Below are 16,580 nucleotides of genomic sequence, written 5' to 3' on the forward strand. Positions count from 1 at the left end.
TTTATGTGCGAAATTTTCCACCTTCGTTCGTGGCAGCAGCAGGAAGCGGGATAGCACGGAAGGTATTTAATAATGTAGAAGTGACACAACCATCGCACGCAGTTCGCGCTAACGGTGAAATTGCACCGAAAGCTCACTTTTTTTTGCGGATGATAATATTGTTTTATTTAATTTCAGTCGCGTTGGCAGGGTTTTGCGGTAGCAAAATTCCGACAAACGCCAAAGTATGAGAGACAACGGGCGTGCCAATGCGCATCTAACGCGCCGGAAAACAGAACGATATCCTGCAGATGACTTCCCTCCGTAGCGTATGGTATTGAAAGGTATGTGTTTATTTCTTTTTTGGCGGGTATCATCTATTGTTTGTCAGTTTCTGACCATTGATAAGGTGGCATGGGAAGCGGACGACCGCGTTTGCAATTGACGTCAATGTGCGAGAGCTGCTAATAATGTGGCAATATGGAGCTGAACTTTTTGCGAAATATTCTCACGTCTTGGAAAAAAGTAAGACAAAACAACAACACACAGCGCACAAACAAACATCCCCATACATACATCAGCAAACACCCATAGGGCGTGGGCGGAAAAGTTTCTATTAACCATTAACCGATCGTTTTTTTCGTAAAGTCGCGTGAGTGTTGCCGTTATCGCGTAGACGGCCGGGTCGCATGGTGCTCGTTTTTAAATCTCTATTTCGTCGGTACGTTCAGGAGTGCGCTCGAAGCCATTCAAGCGCTTAGGAAGCGCTTTACCATTTTCAATTAACTTCTGTCCATCTTGCCGTACGATGTGTTGCAATGTTTCGAGAAGGTTTGGATTGTTCACAGGCGCTGATGCCACCCAATGTTTAGGTTATAAACTAATGAATGGAAGATGATGGGTTGATAAGGTTGATGTTGCTAATAAACACTAATAGACATTAGAATGTACTGATGACGTGGAAAATTTAAAGAAAATGGAGCACTTTAATCATTGCTCAGATGTGGTCCAGATAAATTATCTTCTCAATTAAGGTTTCACAAAAAAAAAAACTTATAGTTAATGAGTAACATCTTTTGAACAATAAAGTAATTTATCAAATTTCAAAGCTTATTAGATGCAGGCTTTACTCAAAACGGTATTTAGTTTCTAACCCACCACAGCGTTTGTTATCACGGTTATAAACGTTCGAGCTGTTCACAATGTTGATGATGCTGCTAATTGGCATCTGTAAACAAAGACTTGCCTAACCACTTACGCAGTGTTAACGACAGAATGCGCGTAATCTTAAGAATAAACAAAACGTTGATACATTAGGTTCAAGGTTTCGTTTATGGTTGGAGTTCAAATTGTAGAAGTGATATAAAATATCACAATTTTCGGAAAGCGCTTCTCTTTTACATCTTGCTATAATCGTAAGTACGTGTGTTCAAAAATGTTTAATATGTTTAGTAAATAGTTTTTAAAATTTAAACACAAACCGAAAAGAAAAAAACACTACACTTTACACAGAGCGTTTCAACGCAAATGCCACCGTGTTGATTGGTTTTTTGTTCTAGACCTCAATTTAATGTTGATCAGTCCTTCAGTTTTGATTCCGTTCAATTAATCACAGGAACATCATGTCAAACGTATCTTCCAACACGCGTGCATGATTACAAACACAGCTTGAGCTTAGAATATGACACCAATACTTGACGTTCAGCTGCAGTAACATCTGCTTTAGGAAGCAGTAACAGCTGCTTTACTGGCAGGGCAAGCAAAATATCGCCTGCAGCAGATAAGAACTGAGTTGTTGTTGAAGCACGGTTTCCTGCATCGGTTTATAGAACTGATACAGATGTAGATTATATTCTACTGCTCTAGTTCCGCTGCCAGCCGTATCGCCAACCTGCTCCATACATTTCGCAGCAAATTTCAACCTTCTAACTTGTTTGACAAGCAAATTTCGCCCACAAGACGGTATTATTGCGTGTGAACTGTATTTTTGTGTAAGGTACTCACGTTAACGAGAAGTATTTCGATTGTTTTAATTGTTGGTTTCACTTGTTTGCAACGAATACACTTCTTGACTTGCTGAAAGTGATAAGATGACACCGGTACTAGTCTATGAAAGTGGTAGAATCACTTATTTTAAGTTGCAGGGTTTCTATCCCTATCCAGCAGCGTTTGTATCTCTTTCTGGTTGTGATTACATTGGAATTGTGTTTGAATGTGTTATGGAAATTATCTATATCTGATTGTTTATCATCATCGAAGAATCACCATAAATTAAGGCGTTAAACAAAACGATTGACGGCAACTTGATTGAGATTACCTTCTTCTTTTCTAAATGCCTATATCAATTGGTTTGTTTTAGTTTATTCTTTAATGGGCAATAAAGGAATCAAAGGACCAAATAGTATATCCCAACTAAAAACAATTCCAAGGGAAATGAGCAGTGCTAAAATAGTAAATTATGCTGAAGCAGAAGAAAAAAGGGTGCTCTGCAGATTATTTATGAAAAATTCATGATGAGTGGCTAACGGCAACGGATTCGGAGGAAAAAAAATTGTATTTGTATTATTATTATTTTGCCGTAATGAGTAGTTTCGAATATATCATTACTTTTGCTACCACCTAAACAATGTCGTCGAACAAAATCGTGTATGTGTGGTGAGTTCCTAGCGAAATCGCATGAAAGTTTTGCGTACGCAGCAAAAAGCCATGAGAGGTTTGGACCACTGAGCGAAATTTGAGAGACAGAGTGTCCAATGGAACTCTTTTCACATGGTACCCTTGACATGCTTGAGGATGTTACTGATAACCTTGTAGGGAATCGAAACTTTTAAATGCTTGTTATATGTATTTTATAGCTCATTGTATGTATAAATTTTCTTATTAATTATAATTTGCTGCATTCGAAACTTACATTGCAATGGACATGCGTATATTTACCATCTTCTCGAAGCGTTAAAAAAGCGTTAATAAAAGCCGAACCGGATTTGAGTACCTACCCTGAGCGCCGGAGCACGGAATACAACAAGGAAATAGCAATGGCTTCGGGTTTGGCCCATTGCTACTTCGTGTGACAGGTGCATTTTCCCCTTCGCCAGGGACAGACGCTGAACTTGGGTTGGCTCAGATATCCTTTGTGCTGTGCGGGCAGTGGAACTTACCGGTACTGTTCTGGGTTTGCAGCTAGAGTGTTGTGTGTTATTTTCCATCAATTGTCACAGAGGTTCAATCACATATTTGAAAGAGAAACACTGTAGCTACTTAGCACATTAGTATTTGGAACACAAAACCCTCACGTGAGAGTGGTTTCGGTGAAGATTTATCTTAAGTTTTGCGACGCGTGTAGCAAGCGATTTGGAGGACGCGTCTTTCCCAGGGGCTAGCGTTTGTCAAATGGAGGAGCGTTGCTGTCTGCATCGGCAAAGCAGACATATAACTTTTGTGAGCTGGTAGTGTTTGTGTAACAAAATCGTGCTATTTGTGTGTATGTGAGCGTACTGTTTGCATCCCCCCCGGTGGATGCCCGGTTTGTACGTTAGAGGGGAGCTGTTCAGAGAAGCATTTTAAATTCGAATTCAAGCTAAAGGCACGTGGAGGCGACAGCAGTGTATTGATGCATTTAAAATGCACATATGTGCGTGATGGCAACCTTTGTTTATAAAGTTTCTTGTTTCATTTGTGCGTGGTTTGGGTTGTAGTAAATCGTTTTGTGAAAATAAAAGGTGACACCAGCCAAACGAGCTCAGCCAAAACGCTCTGTGCTGTGATTATTGTGTCAAGTGATGAAGTATCTTTGGACATCTAGAGCAGTGAAGGCATCGCGATCTTCTAAATAATGTTGTGAGAAGTTTATGTTAAACAAGCAGTCACTGTGTGCGTGTGTGCGTGCTATAAATTATAATTTATGTGTATGTGGAACGAAATACAAACAAAAACGACCAAAATTATAAACTGACACTAGAATGACGACGCTAACGTCGACTAAAAAAACCTAAAATAATTAAAATACAGGGTTATCCATCAAAAACAGTGATTAACTAGTTTTACCATGTATATGGATTATGTATCCAACAGATTACATAGGAAAGGGCTTTCTTGCGGCTTTATATGCACAGTGTAAATAACAGTGCGCCTGCATTGCTGCAATTTGCTTGAGTTTTGTATTGTGGTGTTGAATCCGTTTTGTATGCCGTATTACAAAGTGTTATACTGTTAAATTATTTAAAATTTTGCAAACAATAAAGTAATTTATGAAGTAATAAAAATATTTGTAATTTTAGCAAACGGAAATGGTTTAATAACAAGTAATTGAAATGTAGGAATTAAGGAGCTCCTGCATGCAGGGAGTAATATGTTCCTCGTTGAAAATCTAAGCTTTCCTTGTGAGAAAAATACAAAGATTATTTACCATTTTAACAAACCATTTCGAATCACTCTGTGTCATTGTATTAATACAACATTTGAACAGATTATTTTTTTTATATAAATTGAATAAACCCAAAATAAGTAAATGATAACTAAACTTTATTTGTGCTGTGCTGAAGGGTAATACTGCTCATAATGGATTTTCTTTACTTTAAAATAAACAAAATCTTCATTTTTTTTCTCAATTTTATTCATTTAGTGGTACTGTGCAGCGGAAATAAAATCGAAAAGCATTACGTTTTGCATGGAAGCATTTCTGTTAGAGATTTAAGTGATTGATGTTACCAAATAGTCAAAGTTTTACAGTGAGTTATTATAATTACGTTAAAGCTAACCTTTGGTAGAAGCAATAGACGAAGAAAAAGGTGCAAGTTTTGTGATTTTTTGTGATAAAGATGGAATGTGATTCTGTGGATATATTGGCTTATGAGTATTACAGTAATTGAAGTGTTGTGCGCCATAACGGAAGTGTAATATATTTAAAAATGTGAAAATCTATCTACTGGTGAAAATTTTAATGAGTCTAAAGTATCGTACACTATTCTGCCGCCCATCCGAGGTCAACGTACGCAGAAGGATTGCAATGAAACAAATACATCAGCAGTATTAAAACTGGCAACACAGGCAGGATCGAAACATGAAACATGTAAGTAACTGCAGAACAATAGAATACAAAGGACAACCATTGTAACCGTACGTTGCTTTCGGAAGCATGCATTTTTGAAACTTTGTGTTTGGATGTGCCTTATTTGTGTGTGATGTGGTTTGTTTTGTTTTTCGAGCGTATTTACTTCCTCCCGTAAGGACTGCGTAGTTTGAAGTGAAAGTGCAACATGAATAGAAACACAAACAAGCAGAATACTGTGGATACGAGCGCGCGTGGTTTTGTTTGCATTCGTCTCTTACCGCTGGATTCTGTAACGTGCGTTCATGAGTGATTTGAATGTGCCTTCGATGTATGTAGGGCATTGTGGTTTTTGTTGCCTTTCATCAACCCACGTACAGCTACGGGAGGATTTTTGTTTTGTTGCTAGAAGTTGCATGTTTGTGTTTGATTTTAAATGTTTGTCGATTTGTTTTTATTGTTTCAGTTTCAGCTGTTGTTATTCTAGATTTTTCACAACGTTTAAATTTTATTCGACTTTATTAAGAGGATTACTGGAAATGCAAAAAAAAAATCTCTTTAATTTTTATTTTTGTTTAAATGGAGTTAGTTTAGCCACTCAATGGGTTACTTACCATATTATTACGCCATACAATATCACAGAGCAATTATACAGATTTTGCTGCAGGGGGCCTGTCCAGATAAGGTTCGTTTCAGAACCTTCAAAGTACTTGACCGTGAGACCGCCCTTTTGTTTATAGTACGGCCATAAACACACTAAACTCACTCAACATTTAATAGGATTAGCAATAATAGGTGCCACCTACAGGTATTATTCACACCGCGATAACCTGTGCGGGACAAAGTACTATAAATTGATTGTAACAAACCCATTAAACATCACCTGAGGGGGGAAAAACATCGAGTTATTGTTTTGTGTTCTACGGTGTGTTTCGCACACATAACCATCACCGTGACGCCGTTCTGTCACCGAGTTGAAATAATTGTGTGCACTTAAAATCACATTAACTGTACAATGCGAGCAGTATATTAGAGGAAACTGGTTGCGCATTCACATTATGGAACAAACCACAAAATTCCTCAACGAAATTTTCAGTAGCACACACACCAAAAAGCAGCCAAATCTGCCAAAAAGCAGATCAAATGTATTGTTTGTATACTCCACCATCGTTTGAGTGTGTGGTTTGAAAGGCGAAAAGTTTGCACCATAGAACGGCATGCAATTTATCTGTGTAGGATGAAGATTATTTATTCCTACTTTAAAATGGTGATGACATGTTTGCTGTTTGCTTTAAAATATAAATGAAATCCCAGCAATCAGGAAGAAATAAAAAAAATAAATTAAACGAAATCCTTTTTGCCGAAACAATAATTAAATGGTATACCTCTATATGACCTGCCTTCTGCAACTTATGATTCCGATGATTGGTTTCTCCACCTTTCGCCACAATGTAAGACTCTCAAAGTCGGTGCAAAATTTATGCTGACTTTCGCGAGAAATGTATGCAGTCTGGCGTCAAATTAGCACGAACGATTTTCATTCCTTGTCCCTGCAGAATAATTATGTGCCCACGGTGACTTTCCAGACGTCCGGTCTGCTGAGAGCAGAAATAATAAATATTCCAAAGCATGATGATGCATTCTAATTACCATTTTTAGCGGTAAAAATATCGTTAATTAAATTTGAATGTGAAAAAAATAATTTCGTGCATTGAAAATACGGCATCCAAAATAATACCTCTTGGGGATGGTGCTGCAACGGCGAGATGTCTCGGTTCTGCTGGCCGGAAGCGAACGCACAACGCAGCTACTTATTAGCATATAAAACGGTTCGTCGTTTCGTAATCTGTTTCAAGGAGCGATAGGTGCTGATCTTTCCGGTTGTGATGATGGACTGGCTGGAAGATTTACATACCCGGCAGTTGATGCATGCTATGGATGCACAGGAATAACACAAGAATTATGTGAGAAAATGTTCGTTTGTATGCGATGTTGTTTACATTTGGCGGAAAATATTGATTTACGAGCGGCCGTTGTGAAGGACGGAAAGCAATTAATTTGATAACGACACTATTGAAATTAATGGTGCCGATTTTGGTAACTCTCGTGTAATGATCGATCAAATGACGTAGCAAAAGTGTGTGGGCAGTGATCTGTAAACGATGATCGATTTTTCCATTGGAATTTTCTTTCCGGAGATTTTCTCAGAAACACACACACCAACCATACTAGGGAAACCGATAATAGTACTTAGGGGCAAAAGAAGTAAAAACTCCCGGAACGGACATAACAAAACGCAGCAGCAAGTTGGTCGTTGTTTTTTTTGTGGTTCTTTTTCCCTGTGACTTCGTGTTTGCTCAAACAAGGGGAAAATCGGCTTCAAAATAGAAAGAACAATCGAGAGCCAAAAAGAGCACTGGCGAATGGCATTTTATCTCATCAGCAAAGTATTAGACCTAGGATTTGGTTTTTTTTTCGTTTCTTGTCTTTTCCTTTTTCTTCCTAGTCTACGCAGAAGATGTTCGGACTATTTTCCGTTTTACGATTCTATCGGTTTATAGTCTCTAGTCGGTTGGGTGGTGTTTTTTAATTTTTTTTTTCATTCCTGGCCATGTAAAAGGTGTGGGTAAACCATTCTGTAGGATCCGTACCGAATGCATCCGCTGAACCATGACCAACAAAATTCTTTTCGCCGGTTTTTGGCCTCAAGGTGAAGAATATTTTACTTCATTGGGGTGATTTTTTTTTGCTATTGGAAAGCTTTATTAAGAAGCAATCCTTCCGAGATGCGTACTTAAGCACCATTTCTACCCCACTCGTTTCTGTCTGGGAGACTAACGGACGTGATAAAAGGATGCTTATGGATGGGGGAGAAAACAGTCTGAAGTGGAAAGATTTGCTTCGAAGGCTTCAATGATTCTCTGCGATTTCCTGTACCACCGAGATCCGGATCAGCGAAGCGCTTGTGTGTATGGGTGTGTACAAGATTAGTAGCTTCGAAAAGCGTGTGGCAATGATTTGCCGCTTTCACAATAAAGAGAGCAAAAAAAAAAACAATCCTTTTTTCGTATGCCACCTGGAAAAGACGTGCAAATGACAGCAGCGCAAACATCATGCATATGCTGACATGTGCAAAAAAATACGTCTCCATCACACCTGGAATCATCGATCGCACCGATGTGCTTGGGTTGCGTGGAAAAAAAAAGCTTCGTGAGCTTGCTTTTCCTTACCGGCATGAGACATCATATGCTCATGATTGGAAGGATTTGATTTTGAAATGCTGATTCGTACATTCGGCATTCGGAGCAGTTAGATACAGAAGCGCACAAAGTAACGCCGACATGGAAAGTGTAGCCAGTTCCGGCTGTATTTGAGAACGTGTGACCAAGCATTAAGCTTTGAGAATGTATGGCAAAGAGCGGCCTACTGCGATGAAGTTTTGGTTTTTGTTCGGTATGGTTTGATAATGTGTTGATTTGGTATTCAGAAGTGATTTGACATTTTCAAGTCATCCGTTCCGAATCTTTGGAAAACCTGCACCCTATTACGTGCCATCACTCGTTTGTCATCAGCAGCTTGCTTGGGATATTTAGTTCGCATTGCTTTAGACGTATTTCGTTCCATCATTCGTTTCGTTAAACAAAACCAAATCTACCAAAGATCTTTTGGATTCTGTTTCCTTCTAGCAAAACTCATAAATGAATTGTGGTTCGTTTGAATACGCTTTGGTTGATTAAGTATATCCTTTCAAGAAGTCCTAGAAGTCACACCTGTTGCATTAAATTCTAGGAACCAAGTGATGTACAGTGATTATTATTATTATTATTATTATTATTATTATTTATTAATTCATCGGACATGCACGTGTCTTAATGAATACTTAATTGGTAATGTGACAAAGAGACAACGGACCTAACAAGACGAGTTGGACATTGATGGACAGAAACGGAGACGTTCGCGAAATGTCGGTTGGGAAATACCAAAGTCATACACATTGTAATTAGCGTTAAAAACTGTACACATCACATTTACGGGATCTGTTTGACCGAAAGTGGTTCTATATCGCGAAGTTTTGATTATTTCCCGTTGTCTAAGTCTCCTGGATGGGGCCAAAAAGTTAATGGAGCTAAGAAGGGCCGGTGCATCAATGTCGTTACCGATGAGGCCAGCAACAAACATACATTGTAAGCCTGTTAGACCTGTTAGTGCCAGCTACAGCTCAAGATATAACAAGTTATTGGATTGAAGCAGTTAGCCTGATGTAGTGGCAAGAGTCTAAGGAATGGTACCCTGAGTGTTTGACATGTGGCCAACAATTTGTAAAGAAATAAATTTGTGTGGGATGTGAAGTTTAGAAAAGAGTGTTTTCGATTTGGCAGCCAGATTGTTGGATGAAAGTCGTTCCGAATTTTATGGCGAATTCGGAATTAAGACCTGGTTTGATATCGAATTAAATGCCTGCCTATTTTGGGTAAGAAACAATGACGTTATTTTACATTCATGGCTCAATGTCAATTCTCTGTCTGTCGCTTGTAAACGATTGCGAAGCCCTACGCAAACTTCTAGACATGAACATTCTAGGTTTTAATAATAAAGAGCTTAGCGGATAATACAATTCTGTGGAAAATGTAGATTTAAAGCGTTAAAGCAAAACTTCCGTTGTTGATAAATGTAGAGATAAACAAAAATAATTGAGTAGATTTTAAACTGCATTTTAAACATTAATGCAATTACTTTAATTGTCGTTCCTAAATTTCTGTACAAGAAATGCGAGTACACACTAAGCATTTTAATAACTAATTGCAACGATTCTGCCAATAATAAGCTATTTTCCGACATTTACTTCAAACTTTCATTATACAAGAAAAGAAATTGATTACCAATTTATGTTGATTACTACCGTTTACCGCTCCGCCTAGAAAAATGCGACCTAGCCTATTGCAGCAAGCAGTACTACGTTCTTCGAATCCATCACGAATCTTTGCCCTGCCTGATGGAATGGAAGTTCCGGCTTCCGGCGATTTGATCGATTTCCTTTTGATTTCGCTAGAACGCGGTGCTTGATGTGCTGTGGGTGACGGTGAGCAGTATTGACAGGGATCAAGCGAAGATGGGTTGCAGTTTTATCGACGATCGGTATCCCGGCCCAGCACGATTTACCCAGCGTATGCTGGTAATCTAATTTCGCCAATGCGCACATATGATTTCCAATCCAAACCATTCGAAAGGTTTGCCTGATGGAGATATTCCGCCTGTTTCCATCTTTACTGCCATTGCTCGTTAAAGAGAAGTAGTAATAATCGTGCACCGAGGACGTCCGGCGTAAGCGGGATGCGTATCTGCCCACACCCCCAAACGCAATCAAGCGCGGCCACATGGCCGGTGTATCCGTTTCACTTTACGACGTCGACACGATAATAATAATCTCATCCGTGGTTGATCCTTTCGGGTCTTTAGATGAATGCTTTTAGAAAGGCGAGTGTTATCCAGCGTTTTGTACGTGTGCTGGAATGTTGGGCCCCTTTCCGTGCCGACAATAATCGGAGAAAGGCGAAACACGATCATAAGCTGCAAGGTGGGATGCGAATGAACGTGTGTCAGATGAGCGGGAAAATTATTCGATCATATTCGCTTTCTTTCTTTTGATAACTCCAACATATATCTCTAAACCGAGGTGAGAAGGAGAGCGACATGGCCTTGGGAATAATTCGAATGCGATAAAGTTAATCGGGTCAGAATCGGGGATATCTGTGGGAAAAAGATATCATACACAGTCAAAGGATTTCTCCAGCCAACAGGTGTCAGTTTAGCTCTGATATTCGTGAATGCGTGCAAAAAAGGTCGACAGCAGTTTCGTCTGTTTATGTGGATATAAAGTTGCCCCTACACACCATCTCGATTTTTCGTTCACGGCTTATGGTCTGAACACATTATTATTTTTTTTAACCAATATTTTTGTGATCAATATTTTAAGTTGCTATCTTAAAAGCAAAAGCGTTAGTTCGTTGTACAATTGTATAATATTTCATATTTTACAATGTTTCAACTTTGAAGTTTATTTTAAAAAAAGGAACAGCCTTTAAATTATTGCCATTCAACATTAATATCTCTATAGAGCACAGCTCCAGACTCTTACTCATCTTGAAATGCTCGACGATGAAAGCTCGTGTGCTTCATTCCGTTTTGTTGACATTTCGTTCATCAGCAGCAAGAAGCTCGCTGACGTGTACGTCTCGAAGGGGACTTTTATAAATTGTTTTATAATTTTCATCTTGCTTAGCCGGCGATGCTGCGAGATTGCCTTGGGATGGTTTCCAGGTGGATACGGTGACTTCGCCATGCCGAGTATATATCAACGTGAAGGATGTTTTCCTACGACAGCAAAGGAAGAAGCGCCCGGAAAGTAATCGTGCGCCTGATTGATGTGCCTTCTATTGCTCAGACGGCAGACGGCTAGAAAATTGCTGATAAAGGGCCGGACTGATTGGTGAATAATTGGTTGAAAGTTAATGTTTTCTGATGAAGTGATTGTTTTTGGAGAACCTTGTTTCGACAGCAGCGTGGACCGGGTGTCAAGGAGTAGCCAAAGTTACTAGCTAGAAAATCATTCGAAAGATCGCATTGCTGCAAAGGCACGGGCTATAGCGCGGGCAAAGTTCATAATTGAAGTGCGGAGTTTTCAAAAGTGGAAAATGATTTTGCTGGTGAATGCCGGTATTCAATTAGTGAGCCATCGTTCATAATTTGCAAGAATGTTTTTAAACGACTGTTTGTTCGAATTTTGTTTGCTGGAGTTGATGTACTGAGCATCGAGTCAGAATTGGGTTTAGAAAAGCAAATACTGTGTTTTTTTTAAGAAATTAAAAATAATCAAATAATATCAATTGTGTCTAGAATTATTCATGCACTTAACTATAACCCATAGTGTGAACAGGTTGGCACTAAACGATCTAAAGCAAAGATCAATTTGAGGTGATAATGTAAGGCATACTCAGTTTCACATATCGCAAACAACGAGATGCATTTCATCATTGGCACTAGTTGTGAAAATGATACGATTTGTAGTCAAATCGTCAGTGTGCCCGGGAAAATGGGGAAAATGTGTTTGGTTTCGGCTTAACTGGATGTTAGGAATAGTGAAACAGCCAGCAGAGTTCTGTTATGGTCGCATGGTCTCATTTTGTGCTGCAGTACATTGCGGGTACGGTCTGGCCAGACTGGGGTGGAACACAGAAGGCAGGATGGTACTTACTAGGATTGTATTTACAAATCTATATACATGATTGCTCCTGAATGCAACACGCTCAGGGGTGTGTGTTTGTACAGCAAATTTTATTAAACCATTGTCCGTTTCAGTACAGCCAGAACAATACCGACGCATGTAGTAACTAGGAAGTGTCCAATGAAACGTTCTGGCGTAAAGGATGTTGCGAAGTTTATGTTAGGTGCGTTGAAGGATTGTGTTATATCTGAAATTAGAAAAGAAAGCTTTTTGTTGATAGTAACAAACTAAATAAGATGAACCACCTTATAAACCATTTAAACAAAATTATTTAATCGTTTATGGCTTTTATCAACATAATTTTATTTATGTCATTTTGAGCGATTGTAGAATATTTTAATTTACACTATAAACTTTATAATACAAACAATCCTTAGAATCAAACATAAACAAAATCAAAAACGAAAAATTCTACAAAATATTGCTGACTCAAACACATCCTGTAAACGCGTGTTGTGCTGAGCAACCCTTCATCTGTAAAGCATTATTCCAGTGGTATTATTTGTGAAAATTTTTCTTGTTTTTATGTTTTATTTTGCAGTTGCGTTTGCTGGTTGATTTGTGGTGAACAAAAGGGGTGTAATTTGCATGGGAAAGCTTGTGCTAAGCAGTGCCCTACACTCACTACTGGTCCCTTTTCGCAGCGGGAACAAATTACACACTAATGAATTATCGGTTTTTTTTCCCGTCGGTTTGGCTTGGCGCTGGCAGGATTACGTTTTTTCCCCTTCGGTATGGTCAAGCTTCCGGTTGATGATTAATGACTTTTCCTGTTGCAGTTTGATTTTAAAGGGTGTGGAAAATAATCGATATTTGCTTCACATTTACACGGATCAAAATGAAACGCTTTAAAGTTAACCTGCGGAGGTGTAAAACATTAGAAAGTTATTTATTTAAATTTTTATCAAAAAAATTATTAATAAATTAATAACTCTGTTTTATTATATGTTACCATATTTTACCAGATTTTTGTCCAATATAAAATAGTTTTTTCTTTTAAAAATTCTGTGACTCTATGTAAATTCAACTAAGCATTATGCCAATCAATTTATTTATAATAATGCGCTAATTTGAGTCAGGGATACGCTTTAAAAGTTATCCGTTTAGTGTGTAATGAACTGTTTAATTTATTTTCCTATTTGCTCAAAATCTGCGCTGACCTATTATCTTTCTGTTTGTTATCCATCGCCGCCTTGCATTTCCTGTCCGGCCTAATTGTTCTTCGTGAGAAAGCAAACTATCGCCAGCAGCCATCTGCTCTCCCACCAAACCTTCCGGTGAAAACTCGATAATGCCGTAGCGTAGGAACTACGGCCACCTGGTTGACCTTTGTCAGTGCAAGAACCATTTACCTTTGCCAACACTGTGGGCGATAAGCGCTTTCGCCCAGCAGCACACGGAATATGCTGCAGTCGTCAGTTTGACGTGTTGATCGATGGGCACTGTGGGGGGGGGTACTGGGCGATGGGTGACAAAAAAAAAATCCTCAGTCCCGGGAAAATCAACCAACCGACGATAACGCAAAACTCCTACCGTCGCTATCGTCAACAGCAAAAAAAGGGCTACACAATCATACTTTTTTCTTTTGTTTGCCCGCACACAAATGAAAAAAGGGAAAACGTAAAGTGACTCAAAAAGTGGTGCAACATGTCATGGATACGAAAAGCAAAACAAAAAAAAAAAACCCGCGCGGGAAACTCCATCGGCCGTCGTAAGTTCACACTTAATTACCGAAATGATTTCATTTGAACGGAAGCCAATTTCGAGGCTTGGCTGGACGGTAGTTTGGTTATTCGAGGCGTTTTTTTATTATTTTGCTACTCGAAACCTCTATATGGCTCATTCACTTTTGATGCTTTCGTGACTATGAGTTTGCCAGCTATCGCATGTGCATATCGCATGCAACCGAAAGCGAACCTTTCGCAGCACGATTTGGCTTTAGTTGAGCCCAGGGTTGCTCGGACGTATACTTTTATTTTTGTTTGATCTAATGAAGATTTTGTGTTTTTTTTTTGCTCCTTCTCCTAAAGCATTAAAGACCTCTTGAGGGTGGTCGGTTTTGTATGGTGGAAAACCATACATCCAACAAACCGGTTCCGTGCGAAGAGTACAACCGTGCCACAGATACACGTTATCTAGCGGAAGAACTTTTCCGAGTGTGCGCGAAGTAGGTGGAATGTTTTAAAATTGGAAAATCGATTTTGTTTTTGGATAGGACACTCCACACCGTATTGGGGGCGAAACCATTGGTTTGCGCTTTTCGAGTCTGTTTTGTCCGTGTGGAGTTTTCCCCCCGGTACGGATTTGTCTCCGTGTGGTTTGGTAGATGAAGCCGTTCACTGAGATGAAGTTTTTGAATGAATTTTCCGGTGGTTATGTAGTTTGGTCAGTAGCATTAGGAAGGAAACCTTTTCATGGAATGAAGGTCCGTTGCTCGTTTCAATGCTCGGCCCTAACGTGTCGTTAGCTAATTTGAATAAAGGCTGGTAGCGCTTTTTAACGGGAGTAACTTTCTGTTAGCGTGCTCATTTTATCATGTGATATGAAGAAAAGGATTCGTGGTGCATCATTTCACCAAAAAAAGTGAACAAAATGATGGTTTTTTGTGTTTCATACCGCTCTCGCAATACTCATCATTAATGTGTGGATTGTTTCCATCATTTGTGACCAGCTGGAGACATCTATTTGAGCGCATTTATTTTTAGAAAGAAAAACATAATGGTTGTCAGTTTAATAACAATAACACAGCAACTTCATACTCCTATTTGTTTCGTATTGCCCTCCGTGTCGCAAGCTGAGAATGGGAAAGCAAACCGCCTCAATCCTTCCATTGAGAAAGATCAAGAAGAAGACGGTAACATTAAAAAAGATTCGACAAACAAATAGAGTATTGTGTTATACCCTATTAGGTGGGCTTAAAAATATAACAACGGACACCGGACAATGAATAGCAGGCCGTGAGTAATGATTTGAATGCAGCAATGAACGAAGGGTTGGAAACGTGAACAAAGCAGCGCCTACTCGGATGGTAGGTGGTTATAATGTACTACTAATAGTAGTAGGTGGTTGTGTAGGTAGGAAGGCTTTGGAAAATGGCCGAATGGGTGGAAAGAAGGTAGAAAATAGAACGGACCCGGTAAATCACTGCCGGTGACATTGGCACCGGTTGCTGCCCTCGCAAACCAGCAAGAATTGTGGTTGTGTTGGTAGTATTTGGTAGTAGTATGGTGTGTAAATCGTATCGTATGGCGAAACACTAAATGCCAGGTGCATGCGTGTGGTTCGCTCGTTTTTGTGCCTGATCCTTGTGGCTAACGGTTGGCGCTGGTCAGACCAAGGAGGGTAGAAGGTGATTTAAAGGAAGGCAACACGATAGAGAATGGGGGTCAGAACAACAACTGACACGCATGAATTGGATGTAAAAGGTAGAGATCAACTAAACGGGGTGGTGGGATATGAGAATAAAAAACATGTTTATGATCCAGAGGACCTGATTATGGTTGACCCGTACAAATGTCAACGTGCAGAGGATTGAGACGATCATTAAAATTGTATGTGAATGCGTCAAGGCGGTAAGCGTTTGTTGCTCTTTGGGGGTTTCTTTCGGGGTGACAACTCTTTTATGCATAATAAGTCGCATCAGGAAAGGTTTATTGAAATACTGCCCTCAAACGAATATGGTAACCACAATTCGATAAATGCAGTTGCTAGTCTTTGTCGCTTTTGTAAACGAGTATGTAATTATTTCCTTAAGTAACTAAGTTTTGTTCTTAGTAAAATTAACCGAAAACCAAATCTCCACTGCTAATCCTAGCAAGTTGAATAATTAAATATATATAATAACTTTTTGCGATCACGTGGAAGAATGGTTGCTGCGAGTTAATTGGTATATCGGTAGCCGGTAGTAAACGACAACCCATTGTTCGTGCGTGCGTAATGAGCAAACATTTGCTATAGTCTGCGAAACAAATCCGTTTCACGCGACACACGACCATCAACACCGGCTGCCCAAACGGAAGTCAAATTGATTGTCCCGTTCCACGTGTAGTGGACGTGTAATGGTAGTATATCATTACGTGTCCAGCCCCCGGACCTGTTTGCGTGCCCCTGGTGTCCCAACCGTCGTGTCGTATCGTTCCGTTTACGATGAGCTGTTTTTTTTGTCTGCACCCTGTACCACACAACACACATCCTGACACATGTCGGATGGAAAAGCAGCGCCACGGTGTTTGTGTCCAAAAATACTAGCGTACTGATGGTATCAAGTTTTCC

The sequence above is a fragment of the Anopheles moucheti genome, chromosome 3, assembly GCF_943734755.1.
Source record: "Anopheles moucheti chromosome 3, idAnoMoucSN_F20_07, whole genome shotgun sequence".
Lineage (NCBI taxonomy): Eukaryota > Metazoa > Arthropoda > Insecta > Diptera > Culicidae > Anopheles > Anopheles moucheti.